This window comes from Pongo pygmaeus, chromosome 20 (genome assembly GCF_028885625.2).
Source record: "Pongo pygmaeus isolate AG05252 chromosome 20, NHGRI_mPonPyg2-v2.0_pri, whole genome shotgun sequence".
Lineage (NCBI taxonomy): Eukaryota > Metazoa > Chordata > Mammalia > Primates > Hominidae > Pongo > Pongo pygmaeus.
In genome coordinates, this window is record NC_072393.2 from 33,730,431 (window position 1) to 33,748,284 (window position 17,854).

A 17,854-nucleotide genomic window follows, 5' to 3' on the forward strand; every position below is an offset into this window, starting at 1 on the left:
GCCATTTGGCAAATGCCAGCATTTTAAAATGCATTAACTCTTTGACCTGGTGCCTTTGTTTCAAGAAATTTATACCCCAGATATTCTCGTACGTATGCAGAAAAATAGTCTATACAAGGATATTTACTGTAACATCAATGTCTGCAGAAGCAAAAGACAAAGCATCCTAAATACCCATTACTGGGGGAGGTGTTAAATAAATCATAGTGCATCTAAACAATAATATATTTTACAGACATTAAAAACAAAGAGTCTGCTTTGTATGTATGGATCTAGAACAAATTCTAAGATGTGCAACTAAATAAAACAGCAGGGTAAATAACTGTGTATAGGATGCTATCATTTGTCATGGGGAAAAGAAGGTAACTCATATACATTTATGCTTGTCAATATAGAGACAGTCTCTGAAAAGATTCACTAGGAACTATTTCCTTGTGAAATCTTTGTCTTCTGATGGAGAAAGTAAAGAGACCCGGGGACTTGATCCAGGAAGATTTGCTTTTCACTCTATATCCTCATGTGCAGTGTAAGCTACCTGTTAAAAAGCCTAATTTAAACAAAGTAAAACAAACATAAAAATTACTGTTTTATTGAAAAATATCAATACATGTTCACTATAGAGAAATAATAAAACAGAGATAAACAAAAGAAAAATTGGCCAAAGAGAATCCTTTCATATCCTTCCAGGAATGATTCCAAAAATTCTGAAAATGGTTTCATACTCTTCCAAAACTATTTCTATGCACTTTTAAACAAAAAGGGGATTATACTGGTAATAACATGTTTACATTATAGTTTTATTAAGAGAATTAAACAAGTGAGTAAAGATATAAACATGCTATTATCTGCTCCACACTGTCCTAAGTGACATAAATATAAACATACATATTTATAAGTATAAATGTATAACAGTAATTGGCTTTGTAAATTTTTTTCACTTAAAACACTGCAAACAACTTTCAATGTTAGTAAATATTCATCTAAAGCATCATTTTTAAGTGAATAAACTTTATTTTTCAGAGGAGTTTTAGGTTTATAGGAAAATCAAGAGGAAAATACACAGTCTTCATATACCCCCTGTCTCCACACACACAGCCTCCTCACTATCAAAATTCCCCACCATAGGGGTGCATCTGTGTTAATTGATAGACCTACACTGACACATCATTATCACCTAAAGTCCACGTTTACATTAGGGTTTCTCTTGGTGGTGTACATTCTGTGGGTTTTGACAAATGTATGATGATATGTATCCACCACTGTAGTATCACACAGAATAGTTTCACTGCCCTAAAAATCCTGGGTTCGTCTATTCATTCTTCCCTCCCTCCTAACTCCTGGATATCACTGATCTTTTTACTGACTCCAAAGTTTTTTCTTTTTCAGAATATCATGTAGTTAAGTGATGCAGTATGCTGCCTTTTCAGATTTGCCTTTTTCATTTAGTAATGTGCATTCTCTTAGTAATATTCACTTAGTAATATCCACGCCTTTTCATGGTCTGATAGCTCATTTCATTTTGGCACCAAATAATATTCCATTTTCTGAATGTACCACACAGTTTATTTGTCCATTCACCTACTGAAGGACATTCTTGATTGCTTCCACGTTTCAGCGATTACGAATAAAGCTGCTATAAACATCCATGCACAATTTTTTGTTTGAACGTAAGTTTCTATCTCCCTTGGGCAAATACCAAGCAGTATGATTGCTGAATTATAGGTTTTATTTTATAAGAAACTGTCAATCTGTCTTCCAAAGTAGCTGTACACTTTGTATTCCAACCAGCAATGAATGAGAATTCTGGTTGTTCCATGTAATCACCAGAATTTGTTGATGTCAGTGTTTTCAATTTTGGCCCTCCTAACAGGTGGGCAGTGGTATCTCAATGTTTTAGCTTGAAATTCTCTAGTAACATATAATGTTGAACATCTTTTTATATGATTACTTGCCATCTGTAAATATTACTGGGTGAGATGTCTATTCAGGTCATTTGCGTAGGTTTACATTGGCTGTTCATTTTTTTATTATTGAGTTTTAAGAGTTTTTTTGTATATTTTGGATAAAAGTCCCTTATGAGATATGTCTTTTGATAATATTTTCTCTCTATCTATGGCATGGCTTCTCATTCTCTTTACATTGTCTTCCATAGAGCAGAAGTTTTTAATTTTAACCAAGCTCAAGTTATCAATTTTTTTTTCATGGATCATACCTTCAGTGTTGTATCTAAAAAGCCATCACCATACCCAAGGTTACCTAGATATTCTCCTATGTTATTTTCTATGAGTTTTATAATTTTGTGTTTTACATTTAGGTTTATAATCCATTTTAATTTTTTTGAAAGGTGTAAGCAGATAGTGTCCAGATTCATTTCTTTTGCATGTGGATGTATAATTGTTCCAGCACCAATTGTTGAAAAGACTATCTTGACTCCACTGTATTGTCTTTGCTTTGTCAAAGATCAATTGATTCTATTTATGTGGGTCTATTTCTGGGCTATTTTTTCTGTTGATCTACTTGTCTATTCTTTTACCAAACCATACTGTCTTAATTACTGTAGCTTTACACTAAGTCTTGAATCCAGAGAGATGGTGTCAGTTCTCCAACCTTGTTCTTGTTATTCAATACTGAGTTGGTCATTCTGGGTCTTTTTCCTCTCCATATTACTTTAAAATCAGTTTGTTGATATCCACAGAATAACTTGTTGAGATTTTTATCCAAATTTCATTTAATCTATATATCAGTTGGGAAGAACTGACATCTTGACAATGTTGACTCTTTTCATTCATAAATATGGAATATCTCTCCATTTATTTAGCTCTTTGATATCTTTCATGAGTCTTGTAATTTTTCTTGTATAGTTCTTATACATATTTTGTTGGATTTTTCCTAAGTATTTTCAATTTTCAGGGTACTAATGTAAATGGTACTGTGTTTTTAATTTCAAATTTTACTTGTTCATTGCTGGTATATAGAAATGCAATTGACTTTTGTATATTAACCTTGAATCCTGAAACCTTACTATAATTGCTTATTCCAAGAGTTTTCTTGCCAAATCTTTTAGATTTTTCTACGGAGAGAATTATACTCTGCAAACAAAGACAGTTGTATTTTTTTCTTACCAATGTGTATACTTTTTGTGTTTTTTTTTCCTGTCTTACATTTAGCTGCACTTTCAGTACAATGTTAAAAAAAGGTGGTAATATTCTTTGCCTTGTTCTTGATCCTACAGGAAAAATTTTGAGTTTCTCACCACTAGGTGGGCTGTATTTCTTTTACTTGTTTAGTGGTTGCCCTAGAGTTTTCGATATACATTTACAACTACTCCAAGCCCACTTTCTGATAACACCGTAGCACTTCACAAAGTGCATGTGCTGTATAATAACAAAATATTCTTAATTCCTCCCTCTGCCCCTTGATACACATTTTGTAGTTGTCTCACAGTTCTTAGACACTCTGTTCTGTTTTTTTCTTTTTCCTCAGTCTTTTTTTTCTGTTTGCTTTTGAGTTTTGGCAGTTTCTACTGTTATATACTCCAACTCAAAGAATCTTTCCTCAGCTTATATTATCCATCTGTTCTTGCAAGTTATGTACTTTTTCATTAATACCCTTAGCATATTACTTATGTACATATTTGTAAAGTTCCTGGGCTGATAATTCCAACACTCCTGCCATACCAGACTCTGATTCTGGTGCTTGCTCAGTTTCTTCAGACTGTGTTTTTGCCTTGTCGTATGCCCTGTAATTTTTGTTGCAAGGTGGACATGGTATACTTGGTACAGGAACTGAGGTGAACAGACGTTTAGTACTGCAATGGCAAGGTGTGTGGAGAGAAAAACATCCTGTGATAAAGTCAGCTTTTCACTTGTTACTAGAACAAAGTGGAGACTTCTGAGCTCCAACCTGCCAGACAATAAACCAGAAGTCTGAAAAGCAGCATTTTAAATTTACATACTATACTTTATCCCCTTCTTTTATGTGTAATGTAATTCTTTTTTCTTTTAAACAAATTTAAAGATCAACTAAAGATTTCAAGCTGACCTACTTGAATTTGCTTCACCTCTTATTTTCCCGTCTTGTTTTTCTTAAGTATAGCTGATTTGATTTTGCTTCTGAAGTCTGACTTTAGAGCTGGAGACTTAATTTGGATACTGGGCTAACAAGCTTTACAAAGGAGTTAGAGGATTCAGCTAGCAGCCATTGAAATTCAATGTATCTTGTCTTTCTTAATTCCCATAAAATACTTTAATGTTCCATTGATTGCCAACTCAATTGTTTTAACCAGTACCTAGGACCTACTTGGCAGACAGTGAGTTTTGCAAGATATTATGTCATTTAATTACATGATAATATTACATTCATGACGGTAACATAAATGAGGCAGTAAAAAGCAGTTGCGAATAATTAAATGTCAAGGACTAAGAAAATACATTGGAATGACACTGAAGCATGGTATAACTTTAGAAAGACACCCTTCAATTTTGAACACAGGCAGGCAGCGTATTTAATGAGCAGCCTATATTCTTGTTAAGTTTCACTGCTAGAACCAAACCTATTTTTTCATAAAGGTTCACCGGTCCTTAGATTCTGCTAAAACTCAGTTGGAGAATTTCTTTTCACAGCTTCTACTGTCTAAGGTTTCACAATATAAGAAATATAAAGTTTCTCCTCTTCTAAAGTTTGAAAGTTTTATATAAGAATTTTCTTGCGTCTCCATTTTCCTCCTCTACTGATCACAACTCCCTCCTGCTACCTCATGTCCTTTGGTTCCCGGGCAGGGGAATTCTTCAGAAAATAATCCTTCCAATCACTCTCTTTCCGTCCTTTTCCCCTCAGGTCTAGATAAGACAAGCCCCCTCAGGAAGCCAGGACAAAGACATGGGAGAAAGGCAGGTAGAGTGGTCAAGAAATGTTCTTTTCAGGCAGGAATTGGGGTCCTCAGCCTATCTTGGCAGAGACTCCAGCAAGAAAAATATCTAAATTCATTCATCCAATTAAGTGGTTCTTAAGCACCTGTGTAGGTTAAGAGCTGGAACAGAAGTGGAAGGGCAAAGATAAATACCCTCCATCCAATTTAGCAGAGAGGAAAAACAAGGATCCAGGGAGTGAGGCGGAAGGAATCTCTAGGTGGAATCTCTAATTGCCAGGACTCCTCTTTGAGCAGCCAGAGCCCTGTTTTTTGTGGGGATATGCTCTGATGAGCTGCTTGGGATTGGTGTAGGAATGAGGGTGACTCTAAAGGATCACAAGACTGACTTCCAGTGGGATCAGGGTGAGCAAGATGGAGGTAAGCGAGGATAACGGTAATCTCCAGTATAGAAGAGAGAGGAGTCAGCCAAGGAAGTGCCTGCTGGGAAAGAGAAGAGAGAAAAACAAGCTCACTCACCTCCAGGAGTCTGGCCAAGCAGGGATTCAGAGCACAGAGACCCAAGACATGGCTGCAGTGGTAGGCTCTATGTGACACCCCTCCTCTTAGTTTCCACAAAATATCTTTGTATGAGTGTTTTCTTTTAGGAAACCACAAAATAGAATTAGATATAAACTCAAACAACTGCAAGTTTTAGTCAACCCGGGTTGCTCTAACAAAATGCCACAGACTGGGTGGCTTATAAATAACAGGAATTTATTTTTCACAGTTCTGGAGGCTGGAAAGTTCAAGATCACGGCGCCAGCCGACCCAGTGTGTAGTGAGGGCTGCTTCCTGGTTGGCAGCTCCCTGTCTTCATTGTGCTCCCACATGGTAGAGAGCAGAAGGAGCAGCTCTCTGGCTTCTTCTCATAAGGGCACTCATCCCATGCATGGGGGCTCTGCCCTTGTGACCTAATTACTTCCCAGAGGCACCACCTCCAAATACCATCACACTGGGGGTTGAGATTTCAACGTATAAAGTTTGGGGCAAACATAAACATTCAGTCCGCAACACAATACAAAGAGAATCATAAGAGTCACAAGAAACAGGCAGATAAAGAGACAGGCTACAAGAATTCAGGGGGCAAAGTGGTCATTTCCAGATGGAAGTTAAAGGCAGCCTTCACAGAAGTGGCATTGAAGAACAGAGGAGTTTCGAGGATAGGCAAGGGGAGGGTGTCAGCACTAGGAAGGGAATGCCAGGCATGGGGAAGGGTGACAGCAAAGGCATCGAGGTAGGAAAGTGCAGACCTGGGCAGGTACCAGCTCGGGGTCGGGTGGTTTTGTACCAGCTCCTTCTGCCCCTTCCCACAATTTCTGTGGAACAAGGTAATGGTCTATTGGCTTTGCACAGCTATGGCAGATTCTCAGGTTATTCAGATATATCCTCTAGAATGAATGTAATTAGGGGACAGAAAGGTACAGGGTAACTTTAATCTTTCTAAAGAGCTGCCCGTCCCTCCCTGGAGCCAACAGCTCATTTTTATTCCTCAACTACTCGGCTCCCAGAACTGATTGCTGATGCTGGCTGTTTGGCAGAGGGCGATTGTGCATGTCCTGGGAGTGCTGGCCAGCTTCCATTTATTAATGGAGACTAAACTTACCCCTGTCTACCTCCTCTCCTACTTCACAGAGAAAAGTTTTCTCAGTCTGTGCCACACACGCCACTGCTTTCAGAGCCAAAGACAGGGCTGCACCTTAAGATGAACTGGATTCTTACTAAACCACCACACTCTGTGATCACCTGTGGAGATCTCTGTTGAGGAATCCTGGGTTCCCACAGCAGCCAAAGAACCAGCACCGATAGCTAAATGTGCATAGTCATTGACATGCTTCATTTTTTATCAAATGAGACTAGCGGGTCTCACACCTCTCCCACTTTCTTAGCAGCCTCTCCTCTTTCCTAATCCAGTGCCCTTCCACACTCTGCAGCTGCACCTACCCAGTTCCATTGATAGCCCCAGACGCAGCATACTTGAGAATAAAGAGCAGGCCTAAAAGAACTGTGATCTGGTCGCTGTTTCTTTCCTTGCTGTATGACCTTGGGCGAGGCAACTAACCTTTCCGAGCCTCCGTTAGTTCATCTGTAAAATGTAAATAAAATGCAAAGTTATTATTTCATACCTCCCTTACAAGAAGGTTTTTCAACCATGACACTTTCAGCATTTGGGGCCAGATAATTCTTCATCATGCGTGGCTGTCCTGTGCATGGGCTATTTAACAGCACTGCTGGCCAGCAGCATCCCGTGAATTGCAGCCATTAAAGATGTTCTCAGGCATTGCCAAATGTCCCCTAGGGGGCAGAGTCACCCCCAGTTGAGAACCACTGTCTTACAACCACCTTGTGAGCCAGGTAGAATAAAGGGTAGAACATGTCCAGGTTTGGCAGGACAGACATTTGGGAATCAAAGAGAATGCTCTGGCAGTGGTGACATCCTACCCCAGATGGCCCAGGGAGGTGGGTTCTTCTGATAAAAAGCAGATCCAGGAAAGAGATAAATGTGAGAGGTGACAAGGGTTTTGAAGCCAGTTAAGATTTTCTTTAACAGAAAAGACAAAGGTTTTTGTCTTTTCACCTAAGGGCAAACCCTCTTCATTACTGTGAATACTAACCTTCTTCCAAAGACTCTTGTCAGTTGAGTCTCACCAGAGGAGTAGACATTTCTTTTATTAACAAGACCTTGGCCCTGTTTCTTGTAAAATAATAACTGTAGCACCATTTGCCTAAAGAAAGAAAAGATGGTCTTGCCTTGAAGGAGCTTCCCATAATAAACTATTGAAGCTAAAATTTCTACTAATACTATATTGTTGTGTTATAGTATAATTTGAAAAAGATAAAAATTTGACTTTTATGCAAATATAAGATAAATATGTGTCAAAGATTTTACTTAACTCATTAAGAGGCAACCAGCAAGACGTCAAAACTCTGTCAAATGAGAATCTGAGGAAGATGGTATTTTAGGCAACTTAAAAGAACATTAGGATGAGTGCTACATTAGATGCAAAACTAGGTAATGCTCTCAGGGCCAGTACCCATAACCACTGGGGTTATCTGTTCTTTATTTTCTTCTTAGGGACAGGGTCTCTCTCCATCAGCCAGGCTGCAGTGCAGTGGCGTCATCATAGTTTACTGCAGCCTCAAACTCCTGGATCCTCAAGCGATCCTTCTGCCTCAGCCTCCCAAATAGCAGGCACACACCACCACAACCAGCTAATTTTTAATTTTTATTTTTGTAGAAATGAGCTCTCACCATCTTGCCCAGGCTGGTCTCTAACTCCTGGGCTCAAGTGATCCTCCTGCCTTGGCCTCCTAAAGTGCTGGGATTACAGGCGTGAGCCACTGCACCTGGCCAGGGTTATCCTTTCTACCATTTAGAAATTATTTGTATCTAAACCAGACCAAAATCTATAGGTTCACTTCTGTCCTGTGGAACTGTAAAGTAGCCCTGTCAGTAGAAAATCAATGAGAGGTGTCAATCCAGCACTCCCCAGAAAGAACACCCAGCAATCCCTTATTTTTAAGTTTGGGCTAATTCTTCTAATAGTTACATGAATATTGAATGCTGCCCTCCCAGGCCCTGGGCGAATCACCTCTGCCTCTGCCTTCAATAATTAAAGTCTAGGAGAGCAACAGACACACAAAAGTTAATCACAATTATGTTGCCAGATAAAAATATACATTATCCCATCTGAAATTTTTATACATTCCTGGTGAAAATCTACGTTGGTATAACTCTTTAGCAGAACAAGATATATATATATAGATATATATATATATATATGAATGACAGGGTCTTGCTCTGTTACCCAGGGTGGAGTGCAGTGGTGCAATCATAGCTCATTGCAGCCTCAAACTTAATTTATTTTTGTAGAGATGGGGTCTTGCTATGTTGCCTAGGCTGGTTTTGAACTCCTGGGCTCAAGCAATCCTCCCACCTCCGTGTTCTAAACTGCTGGGATTACAGGCATGGGCCACCATGCCTGGCCATACTTCTTTTTTTTTAATAGTATTTTTTTGTAATGTTTAATTTTTGTGGCTACATAGTAGGTGTATATTTTTATGAGATACGTGAGATATTTTGTTACAAGCATGCAGTGCATCACAATACCATCAGGGTAAATGGGGTATCCATCTCCTCAGCATTTATCATTGCTTTGTGTTATAAACATTCCAGTTATACTCTTCTAGTTATGTTTAAATATAAAACAAATTATTTTTGACTATAGTCCCCCTGTTGTGCTGTCAAATACTAGCTCCTATTCATTTTATCTGACCATATTTCTGTACCTATTAACCATCCTCACTCGCCCCGCCAAGCAATAATTATTAATGGAGGGCAGGGCCCTGGCCCTCACCTCATGAGCTGTGAAACCAACATAAGTCACTGTCAAAGTTGACGCAGCAAGAAATGTAGAGGCTTAAATATATAAAAGTAGTCAAATATAAAAACTAAACATAATAATAGGAATAGCAAGCAGAAAGGAGGAGAGAGGTACTTAAAATGCCATCTGTTGATACACTGGGGTACCAAGACATGTCTAAGAAAATTATATTTTATGTTGTATTTTGGAGGTAACCTCCAGCAATCAGAATAGAAATGGTTAGAAAGGCTGTCTGCAGGGTGGGCTTGTGAATAGCGAGGAGGGGATGCCCTGGCTATAGCAGGACACACAGGAAGCATGCTCATGTTTGGCTGCAGGAGTGTGGGAGGCTCCAGTGAGCAGCTGAATCTCAGGTAAGGTCCAGAGACTGATGGGAGATTGCTAGTTTGTCAACCGGACAGTTGGAGGAAAAGCATTCAGTAGAAGGAACAGAATGTGCAGCAGCCCAGAGGCAAGAAAGAGCAGGATGTTCAAGGCTGGGAGATGGGGCCAGGCAGGTATGGGTTGGACCACAGAGGCCTTATGTGATGTACAACAAAGTGTAATTTTACCCCGTAGGCATGGGACACCAAACAAATGTAATTATTTTTGTTGTATATCTTATTTTTCAGGAATGGATATAACTTCAGGAAACTGAGACACAAGAATACCCAGTCTCATGGAGGAGACACAGCAGAGATGTTTATATATCTTCTGTCCTCACTCGCCATTTCTCAGGACTTATCACCCTATATGCTAGACACTAGGACCATAATCTGAATAAAATACAGTCCTTGCTTCTCAGAGACTCACATTCTAGCAAAAAAATAATTTTTAACAAGAGAGTTAATAGCAGTACCAGTGATTTAAAACAAACAAACAAATAAACAGACAAACAAAAACACCACCAGGCAGTTCACAATGAGAAGCAGAATGAAGCAGCAAGAGCCCAAGACACAAGACATGGGTGGGACTGATAGCAGGCCCCTAGATGCAGGGTGGGCTTCCTGGAAGAGGAAGGCCTTGCAAGATAGTCAAATACAGTCTAGTGCAGACAGGACCAGGGCATGGAATGGGCAATGGCACGGGCAATGGCACGGGTCTATAGGACTCGAGTTCCATCCCTCATCCCCAATTTCTCCTTCCTGCTTTTCAGAGCTTCTATAACCAGGCTTGATGGGATGACATTGTAAGACTTAATGGAGGCTTCTTCCAGGCCTTCAACTTTCTTGAATTTTCTGTCTGGATCATGTCTACCCTGAAGGCAGTGCAAAGAGTCAGTTCCTGACCTCTGAGCTTCTAGAACACATTTTTTGTTTCTAAAACAGAGATCTTTCAGAGAAACGGCTGCTTGAGAATCAAGAACTAAGGCAGCAGAACGAGCACGGGTCTGAGGAGCATATGCCTTCCAAACCCTCCTGCACAGAGAGAGGTGGTTCAAAAATAATAAAATGAAATGGAAATTAAAAAGAAACACCTCTTGGGTGGAAGAACGGCAGATATTTTATCTAGAATTAAAATAGATGAGCTCTAGGGTGAGTGTCTGAGGGGAAAAAAGAGTCCGACCCCTTCTTATTCTGAGATCAAAACCCTGGGTGAAGCCGGATGCAGGGGCTCATGCCTGGAATCCCAGCCGACTTGGGAGGCCGAGGTGGGCAGATCACCTGAGGTAAAGAGTTCGAGACCAGTCTGGCCAACATGGTGAAACCTCATATCTACTAAAAAACAAAAATATTAGCTGGGTGTGGTGGTGGGTGCCTGTAATCCCAGCTACTTGGGAGGCTGAGGCAGGAGAATTGCTTGAATTACTCCCAGGAGGCAGAGGTTGCAGTGAGCCGAGATCGCGCCACTGCACTCCAGCCGGGGTGACAGAGTGAGACTCCGTCTCAAAACAAACAAATAACCCCCCCCCCAAAAAAAAACCCTGGGTGAGAAGGGAAGTCCATAGGACCCCCCAGAAGTTTAGGAAACCTGACAGCATAGGAGACCTGAGCTTCCACTTTTGGGGGTACAGATGCCAGAGCCCACAGGCCCCCCAATAGAGGCTTCATGGAGCTGGCTGGGCAGAGGGGCCTGTCTAGGCAGGTGCCCCCTTGCTAAGGCCCCCTGGAGAAAGAGAGAGATGGGGAACAGGCCAGGCAAACCTGAGAAGTTCTGAAGTTATGGAGAGGACACAGAAGTTCTGTTGGGCGGACCCAACAGAAACCGAGGCCCATACAGGAGATGCCAGCCCGAGTGTCAGACCCACTCTCATCTCAGATGACAGTGCCACTTGCTCATTCCTGACCTCCCTCCCCCACTCCCGCCCCACCCTGCAGCCTGCACCATCCACACCTGAGCTGCTCACAGTGATTCCCTGGGGGAGCCACAGAATTCTAAACAAGTTGAGGGATCAGAAGGAAGGAAGTTTAAGCTTCAAGATTCCCTGAGTCTACCTCACTGGGTACAATTAAATTTTAAGTAAAATGTGAGGATGGAAAACGAATTCTGGTTATAAAGAAAATTACTTTTTTTTTTTTTTTTTTTTGCATGCCCAACTTCCAGGCCCATGAAATCTTCACCTGTTAGGTACCAAGGTCTCTTAAATTGTGCTTTCACAATTCAGCCTCCAGCCCAGGGGCCAAAATCGATTGCACTTTGGAAACTCCTGGGGTGGGGGGCTTTTATAAGATAAACCAATGCCAGGACCCATTCCAGATCAATGAAGTCAAGATTTCTGGGAAAGGGGCTCAGGAAATGTGTAATTTTTTATAAAAAACTCCCCAGTTTATTATAATGAACTATCAAAGTTGAGAACCAGTCTCCAACCCCAAATCCAAAACCAATGCTCTGCTGAAGTCCGTAAACTGGGCAGGCTGCCCTGGAGGCCCACTACCCGGGGCTGCTGTTTGCAGGATTTACGGCTCCATCCTCTAGGAGTCTCTCGACCACAGGGTAGCTCTGGTGCCACTGCTCTCCCATTTACGGCCGTCCTTCATTGCTCCTCCGCCTTCCCAGGTGCAGCCGCGATCACAGCAGGGCCCTTACAACCCGCCCCTTCCTCCATGCAATGTCTCTCATGGAAGCTTTCACATTCTTGCAGCATTCTGACCCCCGAATTTATTGTCTGTTGATTGCATGGAAGTCATTATTTCTATTGACTGCTCATGCTGCTGGTATTATGGATAAATGCTAATTCCTCAATAATTTATACCATATGTGGATCATCCAAGGCAAAAAAACACTCTTTTTCTCCCTTTTATAGATTTTGTTCATGTCCTTCTGGGGAACATCATGATCTACCTGAAATCTGGAAAATGAACATGTCAAATTATTTTGATTTGCAGCCAGGCTGACAATGCAGCCTCGGCTTCCGATTGACACCATTATTGGATGGTAACTCAAGGGCAATTGGGGCCTTTAAGGAGATGAGCCAAGAAGTGGGGTGCTGTCCCAAAGAGAGGGGCATCAGGCAGGGTTGAGATAGCCCTGAGTCTCCCAGCAAGCCCCCAGCTCTCTAGGCAGTTTCTGTTCTCACCCCGCAGGCTCAGCTTTCTCTGTGCTGGAAATTAGAAAGGCATTGAACAGAAAAGTTTTCTTTGCCCTAATAATAAAGATCCCCCCAACCCGTGTTCTCATGTCCAAAATCCTTTCCCACAAACTAAGCTTAAAGAATACCTTTTCAAAAAAAATGGTAATAAACAGAAAGTCACGGTTTAGAGTACAGGCTCCAAAAAAGTCAACCTGGGTCTAAATCCTGGCTTCTATATGAGCTGGGACACATTACTTCGCCTTTCCACCTCTATTTCCTCAACTTTAAGTCGAGGATGCTTGGGAACAAGAAATGCCCCAGCTTAGCACAGCTTGCCTAGGAGATAGTGAACCTGAACTCTATCCTCCCCAGCTTGAGCTGCGGAAGGGCCATGAACTCCAAGCATCCTGGAGTTCTAGACTCTGTACTGCACTTGTCTACAGTTGCTCTCCTGGGCAATGCCCATGCATTTTGTTTAAACCAATGATGTTCAGACACATGGACTTATTCCATCTAATTCAGAGTGCTGGTTTCCAATCCCTAATCAACAGAACTGCCATGAACTATATGCTCTTCTCTCCCAGCATTTCAAAACCACAGCTTTTCCCTCTTAGCAAACTGCTTGGTAAATTTCTTCATTGGTTTGTATTTCCTTCCTAACTCCCAGAGTTCAGAAATCAAGCTGTTTTTTTTCTGGGTGGTCTTTGTTTTCATCATTGACAACAGCAGCAATACTTTTGCAAAGGAGGTTGAAAGAATTAAATGATGCATATGAAATGCTTAGCACAGTACCTGAAATAAGGTAGGGCTCCTCTCAGTGTTACTCATGAGCCTGGCATAAAGTAGTGTCTCAACAAATATTTATTGAATAAATAAAAATAGTCGGTTTTTTTTCCCTTTCCTTTCCTTTCTTTTTTTTTTTTTTGAGACGGAGTTTTGCTCTTGTCTCCCAGGCTGGAGTGCAACGGCATGATCTTGGCTCACTTCAACCTCTGCCTCCTGGGTTCAAGTGATTCTCCTGCCTCAGCCTACTCAGTAGCTAGGATTACAGGCGTGCATCACCACGCCTGTCTAATTGTTGTATTTCTAGTAGAGACAGGGTTTCACTATGTTGGCCAGGCTGGTCTGGAACTCCTGACCTCAGGTGATCCACCTGCCTCGGCCTCCCAAAGTGCTGGGATTACAGGCATAAGCCATCGTGCCTGGCCTTTGTTTTTTTTTCTTTTTTGAGACAGAGTCTTGCTCTGTGACCCAGACTAAAGTGCAGTGGTGCAACCATGGCTCACTGCAGTCTTGACCTCCCGTGCTTATGCAATTCTCCCACCTCAGCTTCCTGAGCAGCTGGAACTACAGGCACACATCACCACACTTGGCTAAATTTTCAATTAATTAATTTACTTTTTGTAGAGATTGGATCTCACAAGGTTGTTGAGGTTTATCTCAAATTCCTGAGCTCAAGCAATAGTCCAGCCTCAGCTTCCCAAAATGCTGGGATTACAGGAGAGAGCCACTGTGCCTGGATAATGAAGGCAGTCTTTTATGCATTTCACATCCATTATCTCATTCGAATCTCCTCCAAAACTTAATAAAACAGGTTATATAGATAAGAAAAATGGAGGCTCAGAGGCCAAAGTGGCTTGCCCATAATTGCATATGTAACTAGGGTTGATCTAGAACTCAAGTGTGCACCCCAAGCTCCAGATGTAAGGTGCTCTCTCCTTCACAGAGCACCATGACTTCAGGTGGGGACACGTATGGGAGCAAGATCACGGTGCTCACATGGCACTTCCACACTCTGCTTTCCCTCCATCCCTTCCCTTCCTTGCCTTTTCCTCTCATCTGTAAAAATCTCCCTTATCTACTTTCCCCACTCCCATTTTCCCTCTGATACCAGTTTCCCCATGGGGAAAATGGGGGACTGGACAGATAATTTCCAAAGGCACCATCACCCTCTTTGACAGGACATAAGTTCTTGAGGTGTGGGTGGCTGATACCCAGATGCCTTTCCTGGAAGCAGACAAAGTGGGTGACCTGGGAACACAAAAGACCCTGAATCCTCAAAGGTGATGCTAGAAGGTGCATTGGGCTGAGGAAAAAGAAAAGAGAGACTGAGGGCAAGAAAGAGGAAAGCTAAGCAGCAGGAGGTGCAGGGGTTAAGAGCAAGGGCTTTAGACCAGACAACACAGGTTCAAAACCCAGCCGTGCCACTTATTTGCAGTGTGACCTTGAACAAGTCACTAAACCTCTCTGTGCCTTAAGGTTTTTATTGGTAAAATGGAAATGATGATGATAACAGTACCCAGCTCATAAGGCTATCGTGGAGGTAAAAGGAGGTCATACAGGTAAAGGACAGAATAGTGTCTGGCACTCAACTGACGTCTATTTTTATTATTTTAAGTTTGCTCATGGCAGCGCTTTCCTGTCAATGAAGCAATTCACCACTTTTATCTGCAAAAAGAAAAGACTGCCAGGCATGCCCACACATTCAAGCCCCCCAGAATCCAACCCTTGCCGATCTCTCCAGCTTCCATATCTTCACCTTATACAGCCCCCTCTCTGCTTCCTCGAGCCCTCAAACCTGGCTCTTGTTCTCTCTGGAGCTCAAGCCAGTTCCCCGATATTAGTTCCTGTCTCCCTTCAGGCCTCAACTTCTCAGACAGGCTTTGCCTGACTCCCATAGCACCTTGACTCCCATGGCATCAGGCTAAATGACATCTTCCTGCATGAAAATGCAAACTCCAGAAGGACAGACAACCTGCAAGGCATGCTAACATATGCAATAGTTTGGGGCTGAGTTAGTTTTTGCGTGTTTCTTCTTAAGGAACACACATCGACATGCTTGCACACCCATAGGGCATGTCTGAAGGATGCACAAGGACCGGAAGCAGAAGCTGCACTAGGAATCTCCTACTTTTCACCATAAGCCCTAGGTGCCATTTAAATTACATGTCATGGAGAATTAGTACTTAATCAAAACAAATCCACAAATCCACATTTAAAAAAATTAAATTTGGAAGGCCAGGCTTGGTGGCTCATGCCTGTAATCCCACCACTTTGGGAGGCCGAGGCGGGAGGATCACCTGAGGTCAGGAATTCAAGATCAACTTGGCCAATATGGCAAAATCCCATCTCTACTAACTATACAAATATTAGTCGGGCGTGGTGGTGGGCACCTGTAATCCCAGCTACTGGGAAGGCTGAGGCAGGAGAATCACTTGAACCCAGGAGGGGGAGTTTGGAGTAAGCCAATATTGCGCCATTGCACTCCAGCCTGGGTAACAGAGCAAGACTCCATCTCAAAATAAAATAAAATAAAACAAAATAAAATTTGGAAACTATGATCCTTCAAACAGGGTAACAGTGGCAAAGGAATTTTTAAAAAATTGGTCAATAAAGAACAGAACAAAGAGACCAGAAAAAGACGTAGCAGGAGTTGCCTTGGTGTTCACACTGCAGCAGTCACCTAGATCCTTGCAAGCAGGCTGTTCCCGACTCCCTGACAACTAGAATTGCTCAGGGGATGCTTCTGTGCCTAACCAGCAGCAGCCATGGGACACACTAGTACACACTCGGTCAGGCACAAAACGGCCTCAAAGTCCCCAACCACAACACTAGAACCTTAAGACAAAGCAGTGTTGATATGGTTTTAGTCTGCAACCCCACTCAAACCTCATATTGAGTTGTAATCTCTAGTGTTGGAGGTGGAGCCTGGTGGGAGGTGATTGGATCTTGGGGGTGGTAGCTAGTGGTTTAGCACCATTCCCCTAATGCTGTCTCATGATAGAGTTCTCATGAAATCTGGTTGTCCAAAGCATGTGGAACCTTCCCCTTTGCTCTCTCCCTTCCTCCTGCTCCTTCCATGTAAGACGGGTCGGCTTCCCCTTCACCTTTCACCTTGACTGTAAGTTTCCTGAGGCCTCCCCAGCCATGCTTCCTATACAGCCTGCAGAACTATGAGCCAATTAAATACCTTTTCTTTATAAATTATCCAGTCCCCGGTAGTTCTTTATAGCAGTGTGAGAATAAACTAATACAAATATCTTTAAAATTCCAAAAGAAAATTCTAGAATTCTATATACAACCAACCTATCAAACAAATATTAGGGTAGACTTAAGATTCTTTCAGAAATTAAATGCCCCCAAATATGCACAAATGAGACACGCCTCCTGAGCAAGCTAGCAGAGCTTGTGCTCCCCAGAATGAGGGGGTAATCTATGAAAAAGTAAGACATAAGGTTCAGGAAACACAGAATCTAGCAAAGGAGACAGGTGAAAGAAATTTCAGACCCCTGTCTTTTGTCTTAGCTTAGAGTCCCCCAAAGCAGACTCTGAGACAAGAACTTATGGGCAGGCAGTTAAATTTAGAGGCAATCCCAAGAATCTCAATGAAGGCACGGGGAAGTAAGGTGAGGAAGCAAGAAAGGCCAATGAGTGGCTGACAGTGAACAGGTTCCCACTGTGGTGAGTGGGTGGGTGACAGTGAACAGGTTCCCACTGTGGTGAGTGAGTGGGTTACAGTGAACAGGTTCCCACTGTGGTGAGTGAGTGGGTGACAGTGAACAGGTTCCCACTATGGTGAGTGAGTGGGTGACAGTGAACAGGTTCCCACTGTGGTGAGTGAGTGGGTGACAGTGAACAGGTTCCCACTATGGTGAATGGCTGACAGTGAACAGGTTCCCACTGTGGTGAATGAGTGGGTGACAGTGAACAGGTTCCCACTCTGGTGAATGAATGGATGACAGTGAACAGGTTATAACTGTGATGAACGAGTGGGTTACAGTGAACAGGTTCTCACTGTGGTGAGTGGGTGACAGTGAACAGGTTTCCACTGTGGTGAATGAGTGGGTGACAGTGAACAGTTTCCCACTGTGGTGAGTGGGTGACAGTGAACAGGTTCCCACTGTGGTGAGTGAGTGGGTGACAGTGAACAGGTTCCCACTGTGGTGAATGAGTGGGTGACAGTGAACAGGTTCTCACTCTGGTGAATGAATGGGTGACAGTAAGCAGGTTATAACTGTGATGAATGAGTGGGTGACAGTGAACAAGTACCACTGTGGTGACTGGCTAAGTCCT